Genomic DNA, 21,138 nt, shown 5'->3' with positions numbered 1-21,138 from the left:
CATGATGTAAATGAAAATTATTAATATTTTTTTATGTTTCCTGGAGTTATTATAATATCTATTTGACTCTAGCAATAAGGAATGCTACATCAAAAAAAGGTATTAAAATTGATAGAAATAAACACTTAGTAAACAATGCTATAAAAATAAATACATAAATTAGCTTTCAAAGCTAAATTATCTGGTAATGATGATGGTAGAAATAATTATACTGTTTTAGAAATATGTTGTCAGCTTATATTAGAAATATCAAGAAAAGTTATAATGGTGGTATGTTACTTTCACATAGCGATACAAAAAGTAATTGGAACTGCATTAATAATTTATTATTGAACAAATCATCAGCCAAACAGCCTATTGGTGATGTAATTGTTGATAATATTACAAAAACAAATTCACTAAGCAAAGCAAACGTGCTTACTGTTGTTGCTGTTGTTTTTTTATTAATCGAAGCAATTGATGAAGCAAATTAATCACAAGTATAATAAACATAAGATTCATAATTCAAAAGATAATTTGGCAAATATATTTGCGAAACCATAACCACTAGTGAAATAATTGCCATTTTAAACAGTTTTAAAGATAATGAAGCAGTTGGATTAGGCAATATCCCTTTAGTAGTCATACAAATTATTGAATCTATTGCTGTTCCATTGTAATATATATTTAGGTTAAGTGTTGAAAAAGAAACATTTACAGATTCTTTGAAAATGGCAAAAAAATAATACCAATATTTAAAAATGAAGATAAAAACAAGAGTAATTACAGACCAATAACTATATTAAGCATCTTTTCAAGAATATTAGAAAACTAGTTGACTTTGGGATTTTGTTAATAGAGTTCATTTGTTGTCTGAATATTATTATAAATTTCATAAGGGCAAATTCACACAACAAGCTATTCAAGTTTTATGTAAAGTTATTATTTATAATACGGAGAAAGTGATTTTGCCATAACAGTGTTTTAGACTTATGTAAAGTACAAGTTATTGTTCAAAATGTATATACACTATGGGAATAAGAGGTAAAATGTATAATGCATTGGAAAGTTATCTAAAACACAACAACAGAATCTTAGTAGCTAATGTCTATAACAAATATTCTGATGAATTACAAAATGCAAGAGGTGTTCATCAGGACTGCGTTCAAGGACCACTACTGTAGTTATTATATGTTAATGATATACCGGGTTTATTATTTGTTATGAGTCAGATTATATTTACAGATAATACTACATTTATAGCCCTTAATGAGAAATTAAGGTCTTTAGTTGAAATGTTTAATTATGTCATTAGGTAGGCTAGATTACTGGCTTGGTGAAAATGATTTGTTTGTAAATCTTCACAAGACTAAATTTATCCTTTTTATGAATAAAGTATTGCTTGAAAGATGTTAGTCAGCAAAGTTTTTGGGTATTATAATTGACAATAAATTAAATTTGTTCGTTTTCACACAGGTGCTATAAAAATGAAACAACGTGTTTACTTAAAAGTTTATTTGTTTGATTAAACCCGTTTTTATTCATAACGAGTGAAAGTGAAAGGCCTATAAGTACATCATGTGATAAAAACAATCTTTACCTTTTCCTTCTGATTACTTACATTCATCTCACTTTCATCACTTCCAAAAATGGTTGTTTCAAAGTTGTGAATCAAAATAATTATGCATGTGTTTCAGAAAATGGCTGACATTTTGCAATCCACACCTATTTGAATGTTCAAAGTGAGATTCATATCCAAATACTTGAGTCTCTAGGAATAATCACGGACTCATCACTAGTGTATGTGTTCTTCTTTCCAAGAAGCAGGGTGTAGTATTAACAGGAAACCCAGAAATAATCATTGTTATACCTAAAAGCAAATGTAATTGTAGAAATGCTTATAGTCACAATCAGCTTGTTTCTTTTTGCCTACACATACACCTAACTATATATATATATAATAACAATACTAAATACAGGAATTTATTTTCGTGTAACACTAAATATTTACATTATATATACATATAAGACCCCTCGACCTTAAGCAAGCCTTATATTTCCGCCTTCAGGCTGTATGTTTAGCTTTTAAGCTTGCCAATACTACTGACTGCTCACCAATCAAATGTTTGACCCACTCAGAACGGTCTCGTCCTATCTAAACATATATGTTTGGATTGCAAAATACAGTTGGGCCAGTGGAGTGTTCCAGTGTCAGGGAATATTAATTATAGGAGCTAACTCTGTATGTTCAGATTGGTCGCTTAAGAGCAGATTGTAGAAATCATGGAAGTAAAACATACCTACAAACTGAGGCGGCAATATGAGGCACCAAAATAAGCAAATGACAAATCAGTAATATATTTACAATGATACATTTTTAACACAATAGAATTATTTGCTCTTATTAAACTCAAAAATATACTGAAAGGATGTTATATATATATATACATATATTTGACAACAAAATATTAAGACGTCATTGTTATGTAACAGACCTGTTTAATTAGTCATTGTATTAAAAAAACGAAACGTTCCTTCGAACCCCCGTGTAAGCAGTTTGTTTTTATGAATATTTCTGCAAAGAAAAAAAAAAATCAGCTCACGCGAGAAAATATATTTTATATATATAAAATGCAAGCTCTAAGTTATTATTATCGCCGAACAGTGTTACACTTTGCAACGATACTTTTCTCTTTTTACCCTAGTCGCTTTGCTTTTTATTAGAATTTTCTCCAGCCTTTCTATCAAGCTCAGTTTTAAATTGAGACTTTTTTCCGCTATTCATACCCATATTGTAATAAGTTCTACATTGTTAGTTGCAATATCTTTTCACGGCTCATGTGTATATTAAAACATAAGTTGATGGAAAATTCAGTTTAATGAACCCCTATCAATCTCTTTGTAATTTCCATCAACGTCAAAGGTTTCTTTTCATCTCAGGCCTAACAATCGACAGTTGTCGCCATCATGCAGAAGCCAAAATACGAAACAGGAATATGAACCTTCCAAGTCCAGTTTATGAAAGTTTCACCTGCGATTTGTGTATGACAACACAACGTAGAATCGACTCGAAGCAATACAAGTGGTTGACAGATGCCAGAATCGTGACAATGTATTTTTTCTGTGAGTAGGACAAATGATATCTCCAATAAATCTTCCATTCATAAAGTGTCAGAAGGATATCTAGAGCCGTTGCTACCATATTCACACTTTCCAAGCCATAATGTGAGGTTTGCGTGATCCGACATCGTTTAACCAAGGCTTGTCTAGCCAACCCCCATTGAACGAGTCTTGTATGTTTCTAGGCTCTTCAAATATTTAACTACTACATTTCATTCCCAGCTCTTTTGTCCACGGCCTCTAAAACCATTTGTTATAAGCATCAAAAGCTAAAAGTTACATTAGATTAAACAGATGTATATATTTTAAAAAAATCTAAGCATGTTTTTTATATATATTATTATATCGTTACGAACCACGCTGCGGCAGCACTATCACCTGGCTTTGTAACCAACTCATTTCAGTCAACAAGTTTAGTTTAACTATTATTATGAGCCAGACCATAACAAAACGTGGCGATATAAAACAAAAATGAAAATATTTACTTCAAACTTAATATTATGATTCTTGTCGTAAGTTTGCCTGCCAAAACTGAGTCATACTCACCTTCAAATGTTTCTTTTTTTTGCAACCTTTCGGTCTGATTTTTCAAACTTATTACAATACTTTATGGGAAAAATAAACAAACAAAACATAACGAAGCAGTCAAGCTCACCACTCACTCCGCTGATAGAGTTACTTGCTCTAACAGAAGTGGTGAGTTGAATCGTTGGTTGCGCTGTTGGCACATGCATAGTCGACTTAATGCTTATATCAACCACACTACATCTTGGAATATTATGGGTGGATTAAAACCCTGATCCATGACATCTGGTACATAAAAAGGAAATTTATATTCTCGCCGCTCTAATTAAATATGTTTGTATTTTAAATGTCCACAATTAAGTGTACTATTATAATGAAAACGTTTTTGTTTTCAGAAGACATAATCAACACTGATTTTACATTATTTGCCTTATTCGTAGACGACATAGTCTTCATAAGAGCTTGAGGTTACAAATACAAAAGTACACGTTTAAATGTGGGAAAATTCCTTTTTTTATTGCATTAAGTTATTAAAAATTATTTTAACATTTTAAAATCATCTATGCTAATCAAAAAAAAGAGTAACATTGTACATAGGTAAAGTATAGTTATGTTTTTGTTTGTTTGTTATGAAATACAATGCTACACAACTGACTATCTGTGCTATGTCCACCGTATGCGATATAAGCCTTCAGACTTACCGTTGAGTCACCAGTGGCCTGTATTAGTGTATTATGGTTAACCAGGTAAAGTGTAGTGTAGCTAAGCCAATTGCACGCAACGACCCTGACAAATATCAACCAACCGAAACATTTGAAAAAATGAATAAAAATCGTATATATTATTTTACACGTGTTCCGAACAAGTTAAAATGATAGAAAAATTGCATATCCCACTCTACATACGTTTCTAATAGATTAAAATTTATAAAACTGAAAAAAATAGTGTTTCTCAATTTAACACTTTTCTAATACGATAAAAAATGAAGAAAAAACTATATCCTATTTTGTTCTAAAGAAATTAAGAAGTTTGAAAAGTGAAGAGAAAATATTGTTTGTTTATTTTTAGAATTTCGCGCAGAGCTGCTAGAGGGTTGTCTGCGTTAGCCGTCTTTTCAACTGATGGATTAAATGGAAGGCAACTAGTCAACACCACATACTACCAACTCTTGGGCTACTATTTACCACGGCTGAAAGGCCGAGCATGTTCGATAACGGGATTCGATCCCACGACCAACAGTTTGTTTGCTATGAATTTCGCGCAAAGCTACACGAGGGCTATCTGCGCTAGCCGTCCCTAATTTAGCAGTGTAAGACCCACCCACCGCCAACTCTAGGGCTACTCTTTTACCAACGAATAGTGGGATTGACCGTAGCATTATAACGCCCCCACGGCTGAAAGGGCAAGCGTGTTTGGTGTGAAGGAGATTCGAACCCGCGATCCGCAGATAGCGAGTCGAGCGCCCTAATCACCTGGCCATGCCGGGACACGGCCAACAGATTGTGAATCGAACGCCCTAACCACCATCCCACGCCAAGCCAATAAAATACGATAACCCATTTTGTAAGTGTTCTTATCACCTGAACGTTCGAAAAGTAAAGAAAACACAGTGCATCGTACTTTATGTGTGTTTCGAACAAGTTCACAATACTAGCGTATTTGGCACGGGCTTATGTTCGGCCAATACCCGAGCGATCGATGGTAATATTCTCTCGAATTATAAGGGAAGCGAAGCGTAAAAACTAGTTTGTTGCAGTAAAGGTAGTAAAAACTGCGACGAAGGGAAATGAATAATACACGCGCAAACGATATATATATATAGATGGATACAGTATTTATGAAAAGCTACTAACGTTATTTTACCGCTGTCCTTCATTTTGAACTACTGACAACAGCACCCTACCACCCACTAATCATGCTAATTAATTGACTAACACTCTTATACGCACCCACAACTTAATGTGTGAGAATATTTTGTGATATCATGCGGATTCGAACCCGTGTCAGCAGCTCTAAAGCCCAGTGCTCCGTCATTGAGCCAACACGCGATCTAGGAACAAACTAGATCAGGCGTTAGTAGTAAGTAACTATGTGTATAATTTACTTCAAAAGTTTAAGTGCTCTCCATGTGTAGAACGGCTAACCTGGTAGTTTGTTATAAAGCACTGTTATTTTGATGTAATTACATACAATGCAACGCTAGAATTATACGTTTCTTTGGCCACAGGTTCTACATACATACTTATGAAGGGAGAAAACCAAAGTGATGTAATATAAGTATGCCTTTAAAGGCTTGTTTACGCCACTGTGTAGTGGTAAAGTTTTTTCTGCATTTTATACTGTCCCATCATAGAAAGAATTAAATCTATTCAAATATCCCTTAACACCAATAAAGATGCACAATAATGTGAAGAAATGAATCAATCATCAAAATCCTTTACAGCAATTTTTAGAAGTATTTCTCTAAAAAATAACCGAAAATTTAATATTTGATGTTTAAAACATAACTTTGTATGTCTTTAAGCACAAAGCTACACAGTGGATTATTTATACTGTGCCTATCATGGGTATCGAAACCCAATATTTAGCGTTTAGTCCAGAGACTTACCGATGAGCCACTGAGGGGCTTAAATGATAAGAATGGGACAAATGATAAAAATAAAACAAAACTCTCATTGTGTTGCATGTATAAGTCCATTGACGTTATACAGTTGTTTTTTTTTATGTTGTAGTAGCGGCATGTTCTACTTATGCAACACACGAAACGGGATTTTCTTAAGTCGTGGTTATGATCGGGAAATAATTTTTCAAAGACTCAAAACTAAACTGCGTTGTTTCTCTGTTTAAACAGCTGTCAGTCGGGATTCTCTTTCCATTAGTCAAATCGACAAAATGCTATTTCCTGAAAAATACCGTCACTGCAGCGACTTACTACGAAAGGCAAAATTTAATTTTACAGTCAAAAGGAATCTTTGCCCAAATGTCGACTGCGTTAGCCGAGCAGAAAAAGAAATACATTATGTGTAGAAACTCTGTTCTTGATATTTCAAAAGTGCCGCATATACGTTAAAGCTCGAAAGAAAACCTATAACTAATTCGAACCCTGATTTAACATAAAATATAATGCATAAAAGAATGAAAACACTATATAGCACAGCATTAAACAGGGATTATTGTTTTTTGAATAATAAATGATCTTTTATAAATACCTCTGACAGCATATCCCCCAAGTAGTTATTTTATAGTAGAACTCAATGCGGTTTCGAATAATTTTAGTTTATCGATTAACAAAAAATAAATAAACACAATATCTTTACGTCAGTTCTTTCGCAGAAAAAAAATCTTATTGGTTCACACAATAGTTTATGCATTTTCGAAGTAACATCTGTTGACTCCAAACCCGGTTCGGTTCATATAATATAAAACAGACATTTTACATTAATACTATCAAAATATTTAAATCCTATATTCTAATTTTGTGATCAGAACCTTTAATAAGCAGTGTCTTGAATTACAGAAGTAACTTAAAATTTAGCCACGAAGTCTTTAAATTTATTTCATCAGTTTTGAAAATTCCTAAGCTTCAGAGTTTTTTTTTTTTTGGTTTGCTTGTGTAAATTGAATTTTTTTATTATTTGTTTAAAGTATCTTAAGGTCCAAAATTCTATTAACTAGATGAAAGCGTTATCTTAAAAAATACTTTTTCATTATTGTAAAAGCCTATCTTGTACAGAGGTTAAGTACGTTATATTAAAACGATTTTGGAGCCTTATCACATCGGTACGGTCCAGTCATGCTCTATCTGACGACCGTGCATTTTAACAAAGGCCTGCAGCGTCGTTCCCATAGCAGAAGGCTCCGTCGCAAAGCTGGCATATCTAAATCACATCAATCGCCCCTGGAGACTTTCAATAATTCACCTAGTGTACGAAGATGATGCCCATTTTAACAGTCAGATCGCACAAACATCCGGCGTCTTGCCTGGCATGTCTTCATATGGAATAGAATGAATATCCATTTTAGTCTTCAGATGGTTGAGATATACAACTATTGAACCGGAGATATGACTGGAAACCTTTTCTTGGTTGCTCCCATACCCTGTTGACTTGATTATTTTGCGTAGTGTTGCCTGTGCCACATGGACGGCTTTTGCCATTGACCTTTATATTCTTGGATTCTCACCTGTTACAAGACGTTGCACTTTCCTTACTATGGTTGGGATGCGACTTGTATCAGTTCTCTTTTTGGATGATCCTGGTGCTCCAAGTTAATCCACAGTCCTTTGTTTTCCATTTTGGAAATTCCAAATCTCCGATCTGAACACAACTGTAGGATCTAAGTGTGTTAATATTTTGCATCACAAAGAGTTATTACATACTTTTCCGATATCGATCAAATTTCGGTGATATCACATTACTTACAAAACGCCAAAAAAAGTCAAATGTAGTTCTGAAGCAAAACTTTCACCGCGACTATATTTAGGCCATGGTTTTTATACGACTTTCTGGTTTTTCGTATCTATAATCATTTTAGTATAACGCACTCCACTCTCCGTAGATGTGCCAAAAAGCATGCTCAAAAGATGTAGTATAAAAGTATTGGACCTATTTTAAGACAACTTGAATTGAAATATGAATTGTCAGATCGTCAAATCCAGTATGAACTACGAAATTTTCTTAGCAATGACAACAGAAAAGAATCCTTCTAGCAGTCAGATCTGAAGCATATTACATAACAAAACTACATAGTTGAAAAACAAGAATTTCAACAGACAGATAGAAACAAGAAAGCAATATAAAATGTAATAGTAATCTACAGGAAAATTCAAGTTTCTTTATAAAGTATATATATAAAAAAATGCTAGCCTTGGCCAAACCGTCTGTTAATAATCCACGGCTCTTTTTTCAACTATTTTGTGTTGTAAACTAGTGAAATGTGTGTATAATGTTATTTGTTCAAGAGTCTTTCATATTGTTGTTGTATACAGCGTCGGTGTTGGTACATATGCGTTAAAAAAATCTAAAAATACCGAAATATTTGTTTGTTTGTTCTTAAGCACAAAGCTACACAATGTGCTGTGTGTTCACTATGGGGATTAGATATAAAACTCCACATTTAAAATTACTTTATCTTAAATCTAGTTCATCAAATGTGGTCTAAAGTCGACCAGATACACACTGATGATCATTATTTTTATTCCGAAAAGCCTGGACATGGTACAGGGTATTTCAATGATTGTTGCAGAAGGTGTTCCGTATGATTTCGATCATTCTCAATGAACACCTACAGCTTATCCATAAACAGAATTACTCCAAGAATCGTCTGATCTGGACTGTGTTAGTTGATCCTTGCAATATCTTGCACAGTAACCCGTTTTTCCCCCCTTTCAAATTACCAATATGATCTTGCTGAAAGTAACAGAAACAGGAGAAAAATAATGCTAGAAAAGCTATTTAGATATGTAGCATAATATGGTTTTGAAACATACTGTGCCGTGCCCAAACTTTCCTGATTTAAACGTATGTCCTTAATTGTGCATCTGAGGAAATTTTGTTTTCCTTGGACATGCAGTTTTAAGATTCTTTTAAATATGAATTTTTTTTATAATCACACGTCTCCTAGTGGGACAGTGGTAAGTTTACGGACTTGATAGCCCAATATGGCTTCGCTCTCAAACAAACATTTAATTTAAAATCACACCGATTATTGTTATTTCACCTGATCCTAATATTCGATATTTTTGAGAACCATTAACGCGAAAAAAATTCATAAAGATGCTTTAGTGATTACTCTGAAATAACGTGCTTGTATTCTAAAAACCTAAGGAAAGAACGGAAAGGTCAAGCTCCGATCAGAAACTTTCTTGTAATAACACTACTGATTGAGATGATAAAAATAGAGCTGCGACTGATGAAATATTTGTTTTTCTCAAAAGTTCAACTAGAATGTATTAAAAAAAATTAAATCGTAATTGCCTGGCATGGCCAGGTGGTTAAGGCGCTCGACTCGCAATATGAGGGTCGCGGGTTCGAATCCCCGTCCCACCAAACATTCTCGTCCTTTCCGCCGTGGGGGCGTTATAATGTGGCGGTCAATCCCACTATTTGTTGGTAAAAGGGTAGCCCAAGAGTTGGCGATGGGTGGTGATGACTAGCTGCCTTCCCTCTTGTCTTACACTGCTAAATTAGGGACGGCTAGCGCAGATAGCCCTCGTGTAGCTTTGCGCGAAATTCATAACAATAAATCGTAATTAAGTAAATTTATATATAGTACATCCAAAGCTACCTCCTTTGTCCAAGTAAAATGTAATTAGACAATATACGTAATATATTTACCAAAGATGAATCTTGCGCAATACAAACAAGCTTTTATTTTATAAAAAATATCCTCTGAAAATAATCTTCAATCGATATAAATGAAAAAGAAATGGAAAAAAAATGACAATATAAAAAAATCTTGATAGAACACTTACTCTGAACAACGTAAGGGAGTCTCTGCTTATTTTGTTTGAAGTTAAGTACAAAGCTACACAATGAACTATCTGTGCTCTGTCCACCACGGACGGGTATTGAAACCAGGTTTCTGGCGTTGTAAGTCCATACACATACAGCTGTGCCACTGTGGTGCTCGCTGCATGGATATTTATCAATGTCCATTACTACAGATGGTGAACATTCCAAGAAGCTTGTTATGTTTTAATGTAATAATCAATTGTACTCCACTATTGTAACTTAATAATGGATGATGCAGATACCTGCCTCAGTTTTTGAACGAGGAAAAACTGTTGTGTGTATATGTGCGTGTGTGTATTCCACAGGCAGTTCTTGGGTAAGAAATAGTTGAAACATGTTAAACTGAATTAGTATTTAGGGTGCCAGAACGGTGAATGTGAAGATACATGGTTTCCGTCTCGTTACCTCAAAAAACACGATCTGCTCTTTGGGACTGTGGTAGGTACAATATAACAGCCATGGTTAAATCCCACTATTCAGAGCTGGTGGTGGGTGGTGTTGACTAGCTGGCTTCTCTCTCTAGTATATTAGTTCAAAATTAGGAACAGCTATGTACCCCTTGTACAGTTTTGCGCGAAAATTCTAAAACAAACAAATAACCAATGTAATTATGTTACAGTTTCTATTAATGTTTACAGTTTAGACCAAGCAGTTTTTCCGATATTGCGTAGGTGGAAGTTCCTCAAGATCTGCATTCAGTAACCAATCGACAGAGTGAGTGTAAAAAATTTGAAATGTCTGATTTTGGCTTATTTTTCTATTTCATGGCATAATGAGGTTGATTATGTTAATGTGGACATTCAGCTAATTCTATAGCTTCTCTTAAACTATTCATTCACCAACTTGTTTGCAGGTCCATGACTATCCCTCATAACAAATGATTTACACACAAAAATCTAAACAAAAAAAATTCAATACTACAATTAAATCTCAATAATTACTGCTGGGACTTGTATATATATATTATATAGCGAATGAGTGTTTGCCCGTAATGATTTTTATACTGAGTGTTTTGACAAGCAAAACGAAACTAGTGAATCATGCTGAGTCATCATTTTCATTTCTATTGAAAAATTCTCTCGAGTTTCAGTCTTCTTCTCTAATAACTTAATAGTGAGTAAAGTGAAATCCAAAATCAAAAGGCGATGAAACTGCTAATGACTCAAGCTCAGATGAAGTGAGATTAATAATGATCAGTGACGTATTAAAGTCTTTGCCACCCCTAGGCCCATTCGGAAGTGCTGGCCCCTCTCTCCGTGGACCGGACATTGTCTCAACCACAAGCTATAAAATATTTTATAGATCTTGGTCTCAATACTAAAATACATGTCAGGGAAGACATAAACACAAATCAAATGCTGAGAGTAGAATTAAAAAAGGAACACGTTTTAATCTTAAAAGAGGACAGTTCGGCTTAGTTGCAAAACATTTGTTTAGGTTCGATGTTTACTATAGTAGAGGGGTTAACGCGAATCTTATTTGTAACAGCTGCTTATTAGTGTTGTGTTCGCTGCATATTTTTATTCACTTCAGCGGTTAAAAAAAAGAAAAAATGATGCCACCGGAATTCTGTCGCTATATGCCTGGGCCTTGTCGGCCTATGCGAAAATACGTCACAAATAATGATACCTATGATGATACTGAGGAAAAACTGGATGTGTATTTGTCAAAAAAAGAGTGCCCTTACAAGAAAGCATGATCGTTTCGTTCTCGAGAAATGAACGAAAATTACAGGGACTGATGCGAAAGGTGCCAATGTTTTGTGTGTAAAGAACAATCCTAGACATTACATGACAGTTATGACTGTTGAAGACTGTGTGTTTTTATATTTTCATATTAGTCAACTTTATAAATCTTAAATAAAATTCTAAAGCTTTGCAATTTTGGATATTACTATGTAGTAAGCTAAACATCAATATGCAGAAACAAAAGTGTTTGCCCCCAAGTGACACAGCGGTATGTCTGCGGACTTACAACGCTAGAAACCTGGTCTCGATACCCGTAGTGGTCAGAGCACAGATAGCCCATTGTGTAGCTTTGTGCTTAACTTCAAACAAACAAAAACAGAAGTGTTTAGAAATTATATGCAATGTAATGTTTCATGTTTAGATGCATGGGATCCAAGAGGACCCCACCAATAGAGAAGGGCATAAAAGAGATTAATAACGGACAGATCAACATCAAGCTCAAAGCGATCAAGATTATGGTGATATGTTTTCAAATAAACCTACTTGTTAGCAGAGAGTTTCCGTAAGTGGATTTGACACATTGGGCAATCTGCTGTGGCCACCGCCGGTACTCGAATCCCGGATTTTAGCATTGTAAATCTGTAAACTTACTGCTGTACCATCGGGAAATCCGTAAGTGGATTTAACACATTGGGCAATCTGCTGTGGCCACCGCCGGTACTCGAATCCCGGATTTTAGCATTGTAAATCTGTAAAAACTTACTGCTGTACCATCGGGAAATCCGTAAGTAGAAATCTAAATTATTAGCAAAAGGCCCCAAGCCACACGTAGTATTATTTAGTTGGCTTCTCGGTGATGGCGGGATGGCGAGCGTACGCGGTATTTGTCATATAGATCTATTAAATACTGGCAAACAAATTCTAGAACTTCACCTCTCCTAGTCAGCTTTTTTATATTAATATAACTATTTCAAACTTGTTATTTACTTGTATTTCTAAGCTTCCTGAAAGTATGGGTCATACCAAATAACCCCTCAAAGTATCAGTCATACCCAAGAATCCCTGAAAGTTTCATAGTGATCAGAAAAGGAGGAAATTTTAATATAACTATCAGACTTGAAAAATAAATAACGCAATGGTTCTAGAATTCTTCTGAGGTATAACCAATAACCTTTAAAATAATCGTAATGAACAGAGGTCGAGAAGTTGGAAAATGTTCGTCACGGACAGATAGATAGATTGATGCTCAAACACTTAGAGATGTTACAAGAAAGGATGAAATGTTAAACACCATAAATGGATGTAAAGGAAACAAAATAATGTGGGATGTTAAATACAATGAAAGATGCTTGCATGGATTTAAAATGGTCTTAGGAAAGAAAACGTATGTATAATATACATTCATAGAAATATATTTTACTTAGACCAGTTATTGCGTATCACCATATACATTACTGTACCGCATGACTTGTCTAATTAGAAAATCTGACTGATAGGCAAGTTTTTAGTTTCACTTTTGGCTGTTGGATCTATATCTTCTTACATGTTATTGTTATATACATATTTACCCGTGTACAGTTTGCTCACTCTCTACTGCCTTAAACCATCTGCAGTCTGCCGAAAACTAAAAAAACAAACAACTTTAAGCGTCTCTACGAGCCTTGCTTTAAAGTGGATCTACCATTACCAAAACTGTCCGTCAACAGCGATACATTAAGGAAGAGTGTGTAGCTGCTTTTAGCAGAGTCTCTTGGACTTATTAAGTTGAAAGAGAAATCTAAAATTCAATATCATAACATTTCAAACTTTTACGTGCCTGTTTCACGCTAATTTAATTGCATTAAGTTTGGCCTGGAGTTGAGTAAGTCTTCTTTAGTTATTTTAATAAAAAAGTGTTTTGAGTCTTAATGATAAATTTCGCGGTGATACACTTGTACTACGTCGGATTACTTGGGTAATATAATTTAAATAGAAACAGTTGAGTGAAAAACATAAGAAGAAAGACTTTAATGGATTTTATGTGTGTTTTATATATACATCGAAATTTTGGTATAACGTTTATCTCGATAGGTAGATGGGTGGCAGGCTTTAGAGAGATAGTAAGTCAGTGTATGCAGATAGGTTCTGTAATTGAAAGTGAATAAATAAAATAACTATACTGTTGTACAGCATGTGCGTTACTTTGTCTTTAAGAGGTTATCTCTACCAAGAAGTTCTAGCAATCATGATCCGTGCCTGGTATTAGTCGCTAATAAAACAAAACACATTACGTGGATTTTCAGAAGTTCTTGCAATCATGATCCGTGCCTGGTATTAGTCGCTAATAAAACAAAACACATTACGTGGATTTTCCAGTAATGTATCTTGGAAATGAAATAATTCTATACTAAAACAAACAAAAAGACGAGAATAAGAACACGTTCCACTTTAAATACATTATCTCAAACGTTCAGTTGAGCACTTATAAGAGTCAGCTCAAGAGAACACAATGTTATTGATCAATGTATCAGGCTACACATAAACAAATAAATCACTAAAATTATGGTATTTGATATGTGAGGACTGTGGCTTAATTAGTATATATAAGAGTCAGCTCAAGAGAACAAAATGTTATTGATCAATGTATCAGGCTACATATAAACAAATAAATCACTAAAATTGTGGTATTTGATATGTGAGGACTGTGGCTTAACTAGTATATATAAGAGTCAGCTCAAGAGAACACAATGTTATTGATCGGTGTATCAGGCTACATATAAACAAATAAATCACTAAAATTGTGGTATTTGATATGTGAGGACTGTGGCTTAACTAGTATATATATAAGAGTCAGCTCAAGAGAACACAATGTTATTGGTCAATGTATCAGGCTACATATAAACAAATAAATCACTAAAATTGTGGTATTTGATATGTGAGGACTGTGGCTTAACTAGTATATATAAAATCGTTTACTTGTTCTTTGTGTTCACACTTGGGGGCGAAATTTCGAAGGGATCTATGGAAGGAAACTGTAAATCATAATAATAACCAGCTATAGTTACTTAAAACATTCTTCATCGGGAACACTCAGTTAAAGTTCAACGAATTTTAGACAAATTATTTAACGGTATATCACAGTAAAAACGTTACAGTACCAATAATACGCAAATTTGAATACGTGATGAGATACCGGTACGTCAAACAGACTAAATGTGTTCTACAACAGAAAATATATACCGGAAATCCTGGATTGGTCTCGTTCATAGTACTAAGTACTAATCTCTATGCACAGTATGAATGCACTGAGTAAAGGTTAACACTCCTTGGTTTCATATGTGTATTATCATAGTCAAATTGTTCATAATGTTAAGTTATTACTAATCATTACGCAGAACATGGATCCACTGAGTAAAGATTAGTATCCATTGGTCTCGTTCACAATGTTAAGTTATTGATAATCATTACGCAGAACATGGATCCACTGAGTAAAGGTTAATACCCCTTGGTCTGGTGTATGTGTTGTCAAAGTCAAACTGTTCATAATGCAGAACATGCATTCCACGAGGTTTTGCGGTGTCATTACTCATGACTCTGTAATCCACCTTTCAAGCTAGAATTTTACTACGTAATTGCTTACAGTGATTTTACTCAACGAGGCTTTACTATTTTTAAGTCAACGAAATGATGAGTCATAAAAAATTTGTAGACGTTTAATGAATTTTGGATGATGCATAAAAACACAAGCTTCCCTTGGATACAGAAACTGCGATCGCTTTAATAGCGTCCCTTCTTCGGTCATGTATTTTATAATCGCTCTAAGTTAGCGAAATCGACGAGGGGACACCCTTTAAAAACACCATAAATGGTCGGGATTAGAGAACTCGGGCTCTAAAACCCTCTTTTAACGGTTCCATGCGGAGCTATAGTAAGCCATAGCTCTCTTTAAAATGCCGATTCTGTGAAGTTACGGTTGGTAAGGTTGTCGTTCGTCTTCTATTCCGCACATGCAGCGTGACCAGACAACTAAAACACAGTTAGATAGTGAGCAAATAGATAGATAAATAGGTAGACGCAACTGTACAAACAGACAGATAGATAGACAGGCAGATAGACAGATAAATATAAAGGTAGACAGAGATGCTCTATGACAGGTAGATATATAAATCAAAGTATAGGTGTTGGAGGTATTCCCCCAGACAATATATCAAAAATCCAGAAAACAGCTAAAGTGGAAAAAATAAATAAAACAACGTTTCGTTTCTGTTAACGTGACATCATCAGATACTTAGCACAATTAAACATGACAACATCATGTACATCACCAAGTGCATGATGATGCCACGTTAACAGTGACGCAACGTTGTTTTGATTTGATTTTTTTTTCTTTTCCATTTCAGTTATTAACTGGATTTTTAAAGATAGATGAAAGTGTTATTTGGTATGGAGCTAACCTGCAAAGTTTTGTTTGTTTGTAATTAAACACAAAGCTACACAATGGGTATCTGTGCTCTGCCAACCATAGATATCAAAACTCGGTTTATAGCGTTATAACTCCGCAGACATACGGCTCTACCACTGGGGGACGACCTGCAAGGTATGGTAAAACAAAGAATAATAAGGTCTAGCGAGTATCTTTCAAATAGTATAAAGCCAATGCTGCGTGTTGAAGTACCTTAGACATGATGAACCTCAATATAGATAAACGAACCCCTTTTTTCACAGAAGAGCCATTGTTAAGTTAACCATTTATTGTTCTGGCCACAGAAAGAAGTATATGATCTTAGACACGAGGTCATGCTAGGACCAGAGCTCTTCAAGTTCTGGTATTTTCATATATAACACTTTTCATAAAACTCATAACAAATAATCTCACTAGTATCATGGGCTGCAATAGGTAATAATCATGTTTTCGTAGGAAAATTACAGTGATAATTAATTGTTTTTTTCTTTTTTGCATTCGCGGATTAATACGATGCATGAGTTTCGTATTAAAAATCCTTATATACGGTTTGTTGGTATGTTTATTATTTTATTCACTTGCTTACGAATACATTTTCCTCTATTTCTTACATGTCATATAATGTAGAATATAGATAATTTTCTGGAGTGATCTATGCTCTTTAGTATAACTTTCCTTCACACTTTATCGTACGTTGAACGAAACATCTGGTTCTCTATAGTCAGTGTTCAGATTCATATAAAACATATATTTTTCTTGACAATGTGTGACGTAGAGTGAGATACCTAGACTGTAACTGACACTTAAGATGGGAATTAAGCGGTGTTAATGCTATTTTGTGTGTTTAATATTATATTAATATCTATAGCACGAAAGAAAATGTACTAGAAATTGAAATGGAAAATTAAATCAATATTTGAAGAAAAAAAGCTTCACTCGGTAGCTCTTATACAGAAACCAAACAGATAAACCCTTAATCCAATTTAACGAATGTGATTGTTTGCATTTCTCTGATAAACGAAAAAATGGCGAAATCCAGTGTAACTGCAGGGACACTATTGTACAATCCAGTGTAAATGCAGGGACACTATTGTACAAGAATACAAAATAAAATTGTACGTTTTACTTTTTTATGATGACTTGAGTTCGTAACTGCAGTTGACATAAAACAATCACGATTTTTTTGTATATTCAAAGCAAGTAGAAAACCAGATGATGTTATTGACCAGCTCAGTATATATTTTAAGAGAGAAAACTTGATGTTATTAAACAACCCAGTATGTACCTTCATACAGAGAAAACCTGATGATGTTAATAAGCAACTCAATATGTGCTTTCTTCTAGAGAAAACCTGATGGCATTATTAAGCAACTCAGTATGTTTTCTTCGAGGAAAACCTGATGACATCGCTAAGCAGTTCAATATGTGCTTTTTAAAGAGAAAACCTACGTTAGTAAGCAACTGAACATGTGCTGTTGTTAATGGATGTGGAAGCGTGTATATACTGTAATATACACTTTGCATTAAGTCTCAAAAACAGTCAATATAAGAATTGCATGAAAAATTGGATAAAGGAAGCTGTATAATCATACTAAAAAATCAAATTATCTAAATAAAGCCGAAATTATTCTGAGGGATACAACTAAGTTCGCAAAATAAAATTACGATCCCATTATGAACGTAAAAATTAATTATAAAGATATTTGCTGAAACCTTAAAATGACAATTTATGAATACAACTATAATGTCCAAATAGCAACTCATCAAGAAGTCATCAGAAACTTAATATAGATAAAAATTTTAAGTAGACTAATATTTTTCAATATTCTTAATAATTCACTCGAAAGTTTCTGGTTCGAGATCTTGAAAATTAAATAATAACCGATATACTATAAAATAGAGCCTTGAATGTTCACACAACCTCCAAGATTTAAAGTTTAATAGTAAGGTTCTTTGAGCTACTTGTGATATTGAGTTTCTTTACACTGAAACTTCTCGAGAACGGACCATATAAGCTAACCGCTGATTTAGTGTTTCATTAAGGTAAAAATATGTTTATAAGTTTCGCCACCGATAAATCACACTTCTTGTTCAACAGAGTAGACTGAGCTACTTTGGGTTTCAAACTGGTTTCATCCTGCAATAGATAAACTCTTTTTTTGATTGAAAAATGTTGTTTTAGGATGGTCCAGTTTCTTTCAACCTATACATTATCACAAGCACGCACGTTGAAGACGATTTGGCCATCTTAATATATTCTAAACACGTATTTCAGCTTCTAGACTACTTTAACATGAATCTCAGTAGTATTAATCTTATATAAGAACTTCAAGTTATGTTTTCTAGACACCATAGTTTATAACAATGATAATGGTAAATCTTTAAAGCGAAGTCAATTACACAAAAACTTAGTAGTGTTTATTTTAATATCGATAGTTTCGTGGAAATGTTTTTTAATAATACTAGATTAGGCCCGGCATGGCCAGGTGGTTAGGGATTTCGACTCGCAATCTGCGGGTCGCGGGTTCGAATCCCTGTCACACCAAACATGCTCGCCCTTTCAGCCGTGGGGGCGTTATAATGTGACGGTCAATCCCACTATTCGTTGGTAAAATAGTAGCCCAAGAGTTGGCGGTGGGTGGTGATGACTAGCTGCCTTCCCTCTAGTCTTACACTGCTAAATTAGGGACGGCTAGCGCAGATAGCCCTCGTGTAGCTTTGCGCGAAATTCAAAAACAAACATATATATAATCCAAGTTTATCACTTGTCACTAGGTAGCTATAGTAATATAATCAAGAACACCTTAGGTGTGAAAAAAAAGGTGCGGCCAAATTGGTAGCTACACGTATAACATTGAAGAGAAGTTTACAGCAAATATTCATTCATTAGTTAGCTATACCGCGTTTTTTGTTCAACTTGGGGCAGGATGGTGGGTAAAGTAAAATACGCGGCCTGGCTAACTAATGAATGAATATTTGCTGTAAACTTCTCATCCATGTTATAAGTGTAGCTACCAGTTTGGCTACCAATATTAATTTCATTCCTTTAAGTTGCACACTAAATCCTTTTTTTTTCCGGGGGCCGCACCTTTATTCACACCTAAGGTGTTTTTGATTACATATCACGACTTTTTGACAGTAACCAACATTAGCTTTAGAATTGCAAGCCTATTATTCGGAACAGACCTATGCTTTACTGAACAGACCAGATTCTTTAAGATATATAATATATGGTGGTAGTTTTCCTCTGTAAAACAGTGTTAATAGTTTCCTTTTTTCTTTTTTCTCGGGGGCCGCACCTTTATTCACACCTAAGGTGTTTTTGATTAGATATCGCGACTTTTTGTGAATACACACTACCACACCAAGTGAGAATGTGACACTCGATGGTAACTGACATTAGCGTTAGGATCGCAACCCTATTATTGAGAACAGACCTTTACTTTACAGAACCAACCAGTTTCTTTAAAATATATTGTGGTAGTTTCCCTGTGTGAAACAGTGTCAGTAGCTTCCTTTATAGTAACGCCATGGAATTTGGATTAACAGTTTCTTATCATCACCTCATGCAATCGGCAGAGCCGTGTCAAGTATCATTATTTATGCTAATTGCTTGAGCTAATATCACATGACGCTAAACGCTCTTTAATTAGGATAATTTCATAAAAGGTGGCAATGAATAATCAATAATAACCATCCACCCACAAACTGAGATGTAAACTGCTAATCTAATTTGTTTGTTCTAACCACTACTTGCATATCTGCACGTCCTTTGACCTTATAGTTTTGTTGTTCTAAATCGGCCGTCTTTAATTCGAATAACAAAAAAAAAGTCCACTTTTACTCCTAGGCGAAGATCTAATAGAATATAGCGTAGGCGTGCGCATAAATTTTCATTAAATTTAAGCGTTTATATCAACCGCTCAAATTTAATGTGCATGTGTGTTTATTTAAATAATTCAGTTGTTATAATTCAGAACTTCTTGTTTCAGTGGTTTTTGTAGCATTCAAAAAAATGCTATATTACTATAGTTATTTAGGTTACGTATATGTCGATGTCCACTCGTCTTTATAAAATAAAAAATGAATTGTATTATACTTTGATGTAAAGCTGGACCACAGGCCTATTAAAGACTAGACTGCGAAGCACGTGATTTGTGTGTAATCGCTTATCGCCATATTAAGTGTAACACCCCCCCCTCCCAAAAAAAAAACCCCAACAAAAACTGACTCTTCAAGCCGTAATACATACGTAATAAGCACATAAACTCGTATACCTGTTAAAATTATTTGATAATGCGGATGAAGTGACTAGCTTATAATCATTCACATTCCTTAGTACCACGTGATAACGTATAATAAATAGAGCAGGTCACGGGGCTTTATAGTTGTATCTCTCAACGTGAGTTGTGACATATCATCTAGGTAACAGGCCCTAGCGTCTGACTTAACAACACGGAACTTTAAAACTGATGTGTTTACACTATAGACTTCGAAGATTAATCTGGTTATTTGGTCTGCTCTTTACACATTGGTTGCACATAAATGTGCAGTCTATTTATATACATATAATGATAATTATATACAATAAATTAATATTCTAGTGTCGTTTACTGTAATTAGATAACGGGTGTCTTATCATTCGTCTGCGAAATTGGAGAAAGGTTTGTTTGAATGAAACTTGATAACCAAAATAAAAGTTAAATATACTTTAAAGGAAAACACTAGAGTATTTCAGTTTATAGTAAACTTTCAGGTATAAGCTGCACCTATTAACATAACAGGTACGTTACTTTTTTTTTGGTATGTTTTTGTATCCACCCATTTTTTATGTGCGAATAATGGTCAATTTTTTTTCTTTCGGTGAATTAAC

The sequence above is a fragment of the Limulus polyphemus genome, unplaced genomic scaffold (genome assembly GCF_000517525.1).
Source record: "Limulus polyphemus unplaced genomic scaffold, Limulus_polyphemus-2.1.2 Scaffold4, whole genome shotgun sequence".
Classification (NCBI taxonomy): Eukaryota; Metazoa; Arthropoda; class Merostomata; order Xiphosura; family Limulidae; genus Limulus; species Limulus polyphemus.
Note: the sequence above shows the minus strand (reverse complement) of the source record.